Here is a 12,561-nt window from a genome sequence, read left to right as displayed (position 1 = left end):
ACCATCATGAGAGCATGATCAAGGCAGAAAGGGATCAAAAGAAAATATTTCTATCAAGAAAGTTGAGTATTTTCCTCCATTTCATAGTATGAAAGGTGATACATTGAGTGAACTTGAGAAGGGTAAGCATTCCCATTTATATATTATTGATAAGCACTATTTTGATCAAACTAACAATCATTCTAGACATTTGATATTGTTAGATACAGGAAAGCAATGTCCTGCTTATCACAAGGAATGATGGTTTGGAAATCCTATCCCTTGGGGAGGATTTAGCCCCCCAAATTTTAATTAAGGAGTTTGGCAAATGAAGTCGAACTTACCAACCTTAAACAAAGGTTTGGTTGGGAGACAACCCAATGATTTAGTGTTTTTCTTGTGATTTATGTGTTTAGAATGTTTATATACTGTAATTTGTGTTTTATGTATTTTGTAGGTCACAATATCAAGAAAAGCTGCAAACATGGCTAACATTGCATTTGTGCTCTTGGATGAAGCATTGAGAGAGTTTCATGTTTATTTTATGCATTTTGAGCATTGCATGTATTTTGAACATTTGATGTTAAGTCTAGTTGATAATGCATGTATATGTGTGTTTTGAGATAAAAAAAATATGGTGAATGAAGTGTGTTTGCATTGCTAAAGGTTAAAGTGATCTTGTTTGAACAACAAAAAGTTGATTTGGAGGATATTTCTCTAAATGTTAAACAAAGAAATTGATTTTGAGCCACTGTCCACAATCCCTCAGAGAAACTCTCGAGGTTTGTCAGGGTTTCAGTAGGGTAACAAAAATTCTTCTCCAAACGCACTGCCCATGAACCGTGAAAGTAACAGTCAGAAAACCGCACGTGATTTTTGTAGGGCAACAGAAAAAAAAATTTAGGCAATAACCGTAGAAAACCCGCCCACGGTTTCTGGTCGCACAGCAGCTTTAAAAAGCGAAAACACAGCTTTTCCTTCATTTTTCTCTTCTTCTTCACGAACAAGTTCCGCTACTCAGACCCATTTCTTCTAGTCTTTAGTTTCCACCATTTAAACTCCTCAAATTCATCACACAATAACTCAAAAACATTGTGAACAACATTCTAGCATCATTGCTCATCAAAAACACCAATTTTAGAGAATTGAGTCAAGAAATTAGGGTTCTAGGTTTTCATTTCTTCAATTTGGCATTGTTTGGAGCTTAATTTTTGAGGATTCTTGCACTAATTGCTCTGCATTTCAGCACTCTACAAATCCCAAGTAAGTTCTTTGACGTTATTTGGCTCATTCTAATTTCACCATGATAAAATTTCTTGTATTTATGGATGAATTTTGGTGAATCTTGTTGTTTGTTTGATATTTAGTTGAGCTTATTTAAACTACTTGAGCATGCTAAATTGCTTGTGTTGAGTGGAATTTCTGTTATGAGATGAATGAGGAAAGGACATTTTCGTATATTATTTGATGAATATGCAAATTCCATGAGGTGTTGGGTTAGTTTTATTGAAGTTGCTTGTTGTCTTTCTATAGTATATTTACAAGGTATAAGTGGCACTTTCCTTCGATCATTGAAGCTTGGGGTAATTGTTAAAAACATTATATAGGGGGTGTATGCCATTACTTGGCAATCATTTGGCAATTCTCATGATTTTCAACAATTATTTGGCAACTTTAATTTTGTACTTAAATAGTTTATAGTCTTTAACTAAGGTTGTCATGAAGTTGATGGCTAAAGGTATTACGAGTTTTCTAGGCTGGTATGGGTGATGTTAGGTGTTGTTGTAAGATAATTTCCTACACATCTAGGGTCCTTGTATGCTCTTACTCTAGTAATTAATCCTTGCATTTGAGAGTGAACAATGATTGATTAAAAATTGATTACTAGGTATAATGGTCCGTTCTAAGAGTGTCGCTAGAAAATCAAGCCCTATTAAACACAAAAATGTCGCTTTCGCTTCTACTTCTCGAGTTGTTCGGACTAAAAAGACAGCAAGACGATAACTTTCTGTTGATGAAACCAACTTCATCCGAGAGAGAAGAGGCACAACAACAAGAAGAAGAGGAGGAGCAAGAGCCGGGACCACCATACAATAAGGAGAGATTCACTTCAACTAAAAAATGAAGCATGGTACAATCACTGGCTTAAGACTAAAGTGCTGGTAGAGAAGGATATCGTGCCTAATGTTAAGAATCATTATCATATTAAGGATCAGTTCACAAGGTTTAGATGGGATAGTTTCTTCAATCTACCCAACTACTATAGAGAGGTTGTTCAAGAATTTTATGCAAATGTAGTAGATAAAATCAAATTTCATGTTAGTGCACTTAATACGATTCAAAGTTGGGTTCGAGACAACACAATAATCCTTACACGAACTGATCCTTTCGATTGATTGAATGTGCATAATAAGGGGCTCGATTTTCAATTTAAGAAAGCATTTCAACCTTTGCAAAGTGACGAATAGGAAATTTCTGAAGCACTTGCTCGATTGCAATGTGCGCGGGGTATGCATACAGCAATAAAGCTCAATTTCACAGTCAAGTTTTGAATTTATAATCTCCTAAACTACCCCACATGCGATTTTTCGCAAGTATACGGGTCGTGGACGAGTATAGAGTAATTAGGGTCGAACCTACAAGGAAGACGGACAACTACCAGCACTACTAAAGTTTCTTTATTATTTAGACTACCAACAAATTAAAATCAACAAATCTAAACTACTAATGGGAAGAAAATACAAATGAAAGCTCCCCGAGTAGTGGAATCTCTATCTACTCATGCTAGTGCAATTTCTCGACTAATTGAGTACTAAAATCTCAGTTAAGACATGGCGTAATTTTCTTGTGTATATGATACCCACTTTCGCTGGTGTACCAACCATACCTATAGCTAATCCATACCTACTTTCATGGTTATGGAATCAACCATAAGCTCATTTACTTCTATGAAATTACTACAAAACAAGTCACAAAGGTGCACCTCTACTTTCGTGAGTGTACTTCCTAGGTTTAACACTTTCATGAACTAGTGTCAAATTCTAATTTTCATTGCAAATCTAACACCTTGAGATTATCACAATCAATGGCCAGTTAATCATGATTTTGAGAACAAAAGTGCTAAATAACTCAATCAAGATAATAGTCCAAAAGAATCAAGAAATAAACACATAGCAATCATAGACAGTTCAACCAAATACCCACGGCATAAACTTTAAAACAACATAGTATCCAAACTAGTAGATTCACTAAACATGGAGTTAAATACAAGATAAAGAGTTTGGGAAAGAGGATAACCTTTGTCACTAGAGCCTCCACCGTATCCTTTCTTCATCCCAATCTTCCTCCTTGCTCAGTTTTTACAAGAATGGATACATAATACATCCTAAACTAGTCCTCCAAACTAAGAGAACTGAAAAAAGTTATGAATGTGGTGGGTTTGTGTCTTGCTTCAAAGGGCAAAATCTGGGTAAAATATGAAGATTTTACTATTATTGATATTTCAAATGTCACGACCGCGACACCGGCAAGTGGTTCAACGGCCAAAGTCACGGTATGTTGAAACCTATAATGATGTAGGAAAAATGAAAATTTGAAGAGTGGAATAGATGGAATCCACTGGATTAGCTGTTTTTAGGGGTGTTTTTGAAAAATTTTGCTGTAACAAAGTTTTTAGATTATATTTTGGGATATTTTCAAAAATTATTTTGGGATATTTAAGAGTAAAAGAGTTTCTAGAATATATTTTGAAATATTTTTTAAAATTTTTAAAAAATTTAAACTAATTTTTAGATTACCTTTTAGAGTACTTTTTAAAAATTTTATTGTATTTGAAAAACTAGTTTTTGAAAAATAGTCCCATCCAAATAGAACTACTTTTTAGATATCTTTTACAGCCAAAGTTTGAATTATTGGACCATGGATTTCTCGAAGTTTGTAGAAATAAGAGCTAGAAAGATAGAACAATGAAAGTAAAATTCATGGTATTGTGGTTACAAATTGAAATTCAATACTCAAAATAAAAGTGGATTAATATTAACCACTTAAATTAAACATGTGTTGATTAGGTGTTCTAGACAAATCTAGACCTTCAATCATCATTAACAGTAACTAGACTTCCTGCCCCAATCTGGACAGCGGATAATCACGAAGTATGCAATTCTTTTTTTTTCCTTCAAACAATGAATTAGCTAGATGCAGCATCAGTTCTATACACCTGAATTTACTGGATTTTTATTTAATTAAATACAATTTAGAAACCTTAGCTTATTCCCTCACCCAAAAAAAAGCTTTTACAAAAATAATTTAAATATAGTTGACCAATGACAGAGTAAGGACTCTATATGGCCAAGGGAAGGAGGACAACTGTTAACTTATCCGGCGTTTGGTATGAAAGTTAAAACTTATCTTCAACACATACTGTTGCCATGAGCGACCGGCCTATGATATCGGGGAAGCATTCTTCTAAGTTCAAGTCGAGCCACAAACTATTCACATTTTCCACTCAAATTCAAATCTAAATATAGCAAAACCCTTTTCTAACAAGTATTTAGATAAACTCTAAATAATCCCTCCATAAGCCAAAAAGCTGTGTTCAAATTTGCAGCTATCACAAGTAATTGTCCATTTGATAAAAGAAAATTTTGATTGAAATGGCTCAGTTGAGAATGATGGTTGCTCTATGCCTGGCAATGGTTTTTATTGATTCAACTTTCTGTCAAGCTGATGTTGGAAAGCAAACGTATCTGAATATTCCAGAATTGAAGACACCTAAGCCTCGCTGTGAAAATATTAATGGGAAATTGGTCTGCCCACCCATGGAACAAGTAAACGAGCATACAAGAGGCTGTAATCCCATCACACGTTGCCGAATTGGCTGAATCTTCGAGGTTTTCTTTTCTTGGAGAAGCAAAAATTTCTCAAACATTTACATTTTGATGCCTAAAAATTATTATTTTCAAAAAATTTTTACCTGCTAAAGCAGAACTATTATGTTTGTCATGCATAAATATGCTTTAATTTTTATGTATGGGGACCCAAAAAATAGTGAAATCCTAAAGGGTCCGCCCATTTTGTGATGTCTATAATTTAAGCATATCTACCCTTGTTTACCAGTATATTTACTCATCCATGGAGTTTTCAAGAATTCTTGTGATAAAGTTATAATTAGAACTGCAATTATATACTTGTCTAGTTGTGAAAAAATTACCCAGTTAAAAGTTCATGCGCCAATTTTACATCCATTAAATTAGTCCTTTTCAGTTTTATTGTTCCCTATTGATAGGTCACAATTTATTGCTAAATTTATAATTATTTTTTCCTTGATTTTAGCCAAATATTGTTTTAATTGTCGGATTCTACTTATATTTGATGTTTTATGTTATTTGTAGGGCATTGGAGTAAAAAGTAATAAAAAGAGGTGATTTTTCAAGAATTGCTGTCAAGTCCAGAGACATGGTATTCGTGTGTGGCAGTTTTCCAATTCAAGTCAAAGTCCTAAGGGGCATGTTTCCAAATTGTATTGGGAGACAAATTAGATTATTAGGGAATATCTTCTTCTTAGGGAAATTAGGAAGTTTTATTTTATTTGGGAAGCTTAAAAGTAGGAAATGAAAAGGAAAGAATTCCGGATCCCGCATGATTATACTTGGAGGAGGACCGTGACTCTTGGGGGGTTAAAAGGGACGGCAGCCACGGGGCTTTCTTTTTTCTTCTTGGTAGTTTTTTCAATTGTAAAACATTGATGCAATTTCCTTCAATGGAATTGCGTGAGTTACTTTAATAGAGAGTAACTAATTTCGTTTTCTAGTCGAAAGTCAACTTGAAGACTCAGTTCCAAACATCTGTGAGATCAAATTATTTTATTTATTTCTTTTATTCAGTGGTATTCATACGTTTTCTGGTTTAATTTCTTATAATTGTTTTGTTATTTGAATGTCAAGGATCCGATATTCGAATTCATCTAATAATTTACTGCCAAATTAACTAGTTAAATCCGTAATTGTTTGATTGGTTAATACCAGTGGCGATTAGCGTGATTGGTCCCATGTTAGGGAAACGTATGATCTAATTTAAACAAACCCTCGTAGCGTATTTATTGGTTAGAATTGAATTTTCTAATTTTTAATGCAATTGAGAAATTGAATCCTACAGTTGTACCTAACGATATTTCTTAGTTAAGAAAATAGTTAACGGTCGTATCTTGACTATTGAAAAAGTAAGGAAAGGTCGGTTGTTTATTGCGTTTATAGCAACTATAACCAATCTATTAATGAGTAGTTGAATTATCATTGCATCGATGATCAATTGAATGGACCGTGTCTGAAAAGTTGCACCTCTGGCTAGAGTCATACTTATTATTGATTAATTCCTATTAATTTTCGTTAGTTGTTTTATTAGTTAGTTAATTAGTTATTTTATATTTTTCAAAAATATCCCATGCCCTGAACTCTAGAAGAAATGAATTACTCCCAATCCTTGTGGATTCGACCCTGCTCACCGCTATATACAAATTTATATATTTTTTGAATAGATAATTATTATTGTACAAGTTCGATAACCTGTCAATTTTTTACGCCGTTACCAGGATTGGCATTAGTTAATTTATTTTTTTTAGTTCATTTTATTTTTAATTTTTTAGTAATTTTTTTTAATTTTATACCCCGTTCCTCTTGCACAGGTGAATTAATTTTCGACCTTGAGATAGAGAAGATTGCGCATAGTGCCGCCTCGAGTGATTTTGATCAAGAAAACGTCGAAATGGCTAGTGCTCGAACATTAAGGGAGGTGGCTGCTCCTAATCTGAATCAACAGCCCTTATGCATTACTTTTTCGAATTTAAATGATAACACGCCGTTTGAGTTAAAATCTAGTCTAATTCATCTTTTACTATCTTTTCATGGTTTATCAGGTAAGGAGTCTCATAAGCACTTACAAGAGTTCGATATTGTTTGCACCAGTATGAAGCTCTCGGGAATTACGGAAGAACAGATAAAAATTATGGTATCTCCCTTCTCTCTCAAGGATTCAATAAAAGGCTAGTTGTACTACCTACCTCTAGGTAGTATCACCATTTGGGAGCAGCTGAAGAAAAAATTCTTGAAAAATATTTTCCTACATCTTGAGTTACAGTTCTGAGAAAGGAGATATGCGGTGTCAGGCAACATCCAGGAGAGTTACTCTATGATTACTGGGAGAGATTCAAGAAATTATGTATCAAATGCCCTCAACACCAAATAAGCGAACAATTGCTCATCCAGTACTTTTACGAGGGGTTACTTTTTAGAGATAGGAGTATTATTGATACTGCAAGTGGAGGGGCATTGGCGAACAAGACTCCTCGAGAAGCATGGGAGTTGATTGAAAGGATGACCGAAAACTCGCAGCAGTTCGATACAAGAGAGGATGTCCCAATACATAAAGTGAATAAGGTAGAAACATCCTCTATCCAACAATAGTTATCCGAGTTAACATCTTTTATTAGACAAATTAGAGAAACCAAAGAAGCAAACTAAGGAAAAGGAGATTCTAAAGGTGTTTTGAAAGGTGGCAATCAATATCCCTTTATTGGACGCGATCAAGCAAGTGCCAAAATACGCTAAATTTTTGAAGAATTTGTACGTCAAGAAAACGAAATTTAGAGGGGATGAGCAAATTGTGGTAAGTGAGAACATCTCAGCGATTTTACAAAGAAAACTACCACCTAAATGTAGGGATCCAGGTATGTTTACTATCCACTGTAAGATTGGACATTCTAAGATAAAAAATGCTATGTTAGATTTAGGGGATTCTATTAACGTGATGCCTAAATCAATTTATGATTCCCTAAATTTAGGACCTTTGAAAGAAACAGGGATAATAATTCAATTGGCTGATTGTACATTTGCTTATCCGAATAGGGTAATTGAGAATGTTTTAGTGCAAATAGATGGATTAATTTTTCCTGCTGATTTTTATGTGCTTTATATGGATAATAGAAGTGCTCCAAATCCATCGCCTATTATATTAGAAAGGTCTTCCTTGAGTACTGCCCAAACTAAGATTGATGTTAGTAAGGGTACTCTCACAATGAAATTTGATGGAAAAATAGTCTACTTTAATATTTTTGATACAATGAAACATCCTATTACTTCTCATTCTGTGTTTGTCTCTCATGCTACTAATCCCTCTATGTAAGAATTTTTTGAATTTGATTGTAGGGATAAATTCAAATTTGCTGTGAACAAGTATCATGGGATGAAAGCAATTTATGAGGTGAAAATGAGTAGAAAATTAAAGAAGATGGTTGCACTCAATAGTTATTTGGATCCTGGAGGAATGCCATCGATTGCAAGAAAATTTGAATTACATCCAGATTGAGAAGTGATGCTTAACGTCTAACCAAAGACGTTAAAGAAAGGCGCTTATTGGGAGGCAACCCAATTTATTTTTGTTATTTGTTAAATTCTATTTGATTGTTTCAATATATTTCTCTTAGCGTTTTCATAAATTTTTGGTTTAATTTTCTGTTTTTGATGATTACTAGATGTCTTCCCGACATGACGCGTCCTCGTTAACAGGGCGTGTGATAATGTACAATTCCCAAATTCTTTATCAAAAGGGTTCCTATCATCATTACGTACCCGCGTCAACTCATCTGGAGAGTTCTTTCTTTAACCCTGGAGTGGACTGACTGACATGACGTGCTCGTGTCAGTAAGGGACATGGTAACTTCCAATTCAACAATTCTTCATCAAAAGGGTTCTTACCCTCCTAACAATTTTCCTTTTTTCTGTTATCTCTTCCCTTTTATATCAATTGCTTGTCTTTTGAAAAATTATGAAGGTTATTATAGCCATTATCTATTATCAAGGAATGTAAGTGTAATATTGAAAACCTCAAGAGAGTTCAGTGTAATTGTTAGAAACCTTAGGAGAGGTTTTTGAAATTATCCATTCTTTTTATAGAACAAATCATTGCATTCAATAAATCTGCACTGATGACAGAAACTACATTAAATCAAACATGACATAAAAACATATAGTTCTGAAATCAACAGATTTAAAAAACGAATATAAAATAACAATAATATTGATGCTCCAACATATCCTATATCCAGAGGTATCATTGTAGCGTTGTATATGTATATGCTCCTCTCTAATTAGAACTCGAGGAATTTCTCGAACCAGAGAGCTGAAAGTTTGGGCCATCTCTTCAATCACCTTTTTAAGTCAACAAAGATCAGACCAAATTTTGCTGTGAAACCTCAACTCCATTCCCAAGTGTCCATGATTGTCCAAGGAAAGAAGCCCTTCGCATTGACGCCCTCACTGTCAAAATATTTACGATATCTGAATCTTTTCCAAATGTAAAGCAAGAGTTTCTAAAATAAATATTTGAGAAATACATAATAATGTTGACCTTTTCTTTTTCGGAAGAATGTTGACAAATTAAAGAAGAATAAATGTTGTTCAGTTAAAAAGAAGAATGACTATTTGGATCATTTGCCCCCATTTAAAGTGAACAAGATAGTGGTCACCTTGCACTTCTCCCTATACAGATTAGAAATTGCTGCATGGGAAAGGAGAATATTGTGGGCAACCAAGGCTCGGTTGCGGAGTTGCCAGCTGGGCAGTCATTTTTCCTCCAAGCTGAGCACCATCCGGGGGCTGAAATGCCCACGCCATAGCAATATATAAAGTGTCAATCACAATTCAATTACGTTGATTCATCCAAATTTATACATCAATAATTTGCCCACTAATTTTGAATGGATTCAAATGGGTACCCAATTAAAGTCATTTTATTGGTGAGTAATACGTCAATTTGACTCACCTATTTATACTTATTTAAAAATAATTATATATTTAAACTCAACTTTTAGTGAGTGTTAAACAAATAAATTTAAATTTCATATCAATCTAATAATAATAAAATACCATTATTTTTTATCAAACAACGAATGCAAAAAACTAAAAAGCAAAAAGAAAAAAGAAAAAGAAGAACTATAAGTTGCTTATAAATTGATAATTGGGTATACCATATGCATTCATTAAATGGATATAAATGGGTACTTTATTTAAATAGGTATAAATGGATTGATCTAATTATACCTATTATCCAGTTATGATCCGCTCAAATCTGCCCAAATCACCCATTTTGACATTTCTAACCATATACACCAAATATCAATGGCTAATTAATAGTAGCCCAATGCTTGACTCCATCACCAAATTCCTTGAAACGAAGTTCTGCAAAATCTACAAAGTCATCCCTGCAAAATAAATAGATAAAAAAAATTCGTCTTCAATCAGTTACATTAACAAAGTATGTGATGATCATGATAAATGAAGATCACTTACACAATGCGTGGGCTCAGAAATCCACCACCACACTCATCTTCCAAAGTTTGAGGAACATCCCAGTGGAAGACTGTTAATTAAATTGAGCATTCTGACCGTTTGCAAGTAGCTCATTGATGAGATCGTTGTAAAAGGCAATGCCAGCGTTGTTCATACCTTTACTTGGCTTCCCATCTGGGAGAATTGTGAATTACATTCACCAATTAATATTTTACAAAGTATTGATACACCTATTAAAAAAGCATTCCGAATTGATTTCTGTAAGATTGTTAATTAAGCCAATTTAAAAAAATAACGCATCAAATCGTATAAATAGGAATGTGTGTCGTGAATGTTTAATTAATAATGAGAAAAATAAAAGAGGAATCCTACGAGGTATAACCCTTGGCCATGAGATGGAAATCTGAAACCATTCCAGCCTAAGAATTTCATCAATTTTATGTCTCCCTGCATGTCACCATTGCCTTTTCAACTCAAGTGCAAGTTTTTAAGTAACAAAGTGATTTTTTACATTATTGTCGAATTGTCATTGTGAAGGAATTTAGTATACCATACCTTGTAACGATGATAAAAATCATCAGCTACATCACCGTTGCAATGATTTGCTATTTTATCTGCAACGTTAAAAATGAGAACAAATTTTACAAAAATCAACGTAATGTTAATTCATTGTCATTATTTTCATTTAATTATGTTGAGTGACTTCCTGTAATAACAATCCTCGTTAAGTAAAACAAAGTATTTTTTTCAAAAATTTCCAATTTCGTAGTTGGATATTGGTGATTGAAGGTACCCCATATGCTCGGTTCCCTTCCATCTTCGAATGCTGCTCTTTCATACTGCAATAGGATAAAAGACATTAAAATTTCACATACAGTATATCTAAAATGTGACCAAAAATTAAAGTTGCAAGTTTGTAGTCTCTACCTGACTGGCAGCAGAAGCTGCTCCAAATATGAAATCCTGAGGGAAACTTTTGCGATTGAGAGTCGAAATATTTTTGGGTGCTACACCAAATGAAAGTCCGCTCAAGGACAAGAGAAGAGCCAAGAATAGGATGCCATCATTGACATATGTATTAGGATAAATTATTGTTTATCCTCACATGATTTGATATTTTACTATATAACTCCTTTATAGTTTAGAAATTTATACATAAGCCCACTATGTATTATTTAAGGGATAATTTTAGAAACCTCCTTTGAGGTTTTTGACAATTGCAATCACCTCTCTTGAGTTTTGAAAAATTACATATTCTTCCCCTATAAAGTATATTTTGATAACAAATGCTGTGGTTGCAATTATTAGAAACCTCATGAGAAACACTTTTTTAAATTAGCAAATGTTAAAACTCTTGCCGCTGTGAAATTAATTCTAGCGCCAGATAACTTTTTATTTGGTATTTTTTCTTTTTGAAAGACACAGTATCATCTCAAACAGAAGGAAAGTCCACATGAATGTTAAATGGGTAATTTTGTGGTTCTCTAAGGAATGCGTGAGGTTTTTTTTTGTAATAAATAGTTTGGATTAATCTTTCCTATACTAACAGTGTATATACTATCAGCGTTTGATGAATAACAACTATACAAAATTTGAATTTGAAATTCAACTTTTGCACACATGTCATGAATCAAACAGTGATAATATATACACTATCAATGTATATAAAATTTACTCTTCTTCTTTTATTTATTTATTTATTTTTGAATGTCAGGGGTTATGGTAATTTTTTATTGGTAAATCATCCAATGGTAAAATAAGTAGCATATACGTAAAATGACAACTTTTTTTTATTACCATTAGGTCGCCATTTTATATTATTATTAGTGATCCAAGGCACACCCTATATGTCTACAAATAGTGAGAATTATATATATATTTTTTAATAATTATTCATATTGTGCGTGAGAGAGAGAGAGAGCATAGACACTTCCTAGTTACCTACAATTATAGGTAGTTATCAACATAATTTAAAGTTTCTAATAAAACAAAAAAGAATATGATTGGAATATGATTGGACCATTTTTTCCTTTTAAGGCAAGGATAAAAATGTTACTCAAAAGGACGACAAAAATGTAACACCATACTAGTTCCCAAACGTTATGTATAGTTTGTTTACCTCGTAAGGAGGCATGTAATAGCTTAGCCCTAATCTCATGCATGATACTTGTTCTTATTTCCAATCATCCTCTCACACAATGAATGGAGAAAACAGCAAGATTCAACAATAGGATTTCTGCCA

At 33.4% G+C, this 12,561-nt stretch overlaps 1 non-coding gene across 1 annotated transcript; it reads right to left on the bottom strand.

The window, feature by feature from the left end:
* Positions 1 to 7,109: 7,109 nt before the first annotated feature.
* LOC113764248 lies at positions 7,110 to 7,216 on the bottom strand. The gene has a single exon (XR_003467530.1). It is a non-coding gene; the product is annotated as a small nucleolar RNA R71 (small nucleolar RNA).
* Between the last annotated feature and the right edge of the window lie 5,345 nt (positions 7,217 to 12,561).

The sequence above is a fragment of the Coffea eugenioides genome, chromosome 2 (genome assembly GCF_003713205.1).
Source record: "Coffea eugenioides isolate CCC68of chromosome 2, Ceug_1.0, whole genome shotgun sequence".
Classification (NCBI taxonomy): Eukaryota; Viridiplantae; Streptophyta; class Magnoliopsida; order Gentianales; family Rubiaceae; genus Coffea; species Coffea eugenioides.
This window is presented reverse-complemented; position numbering and strand designations above follow the sequence as displayed.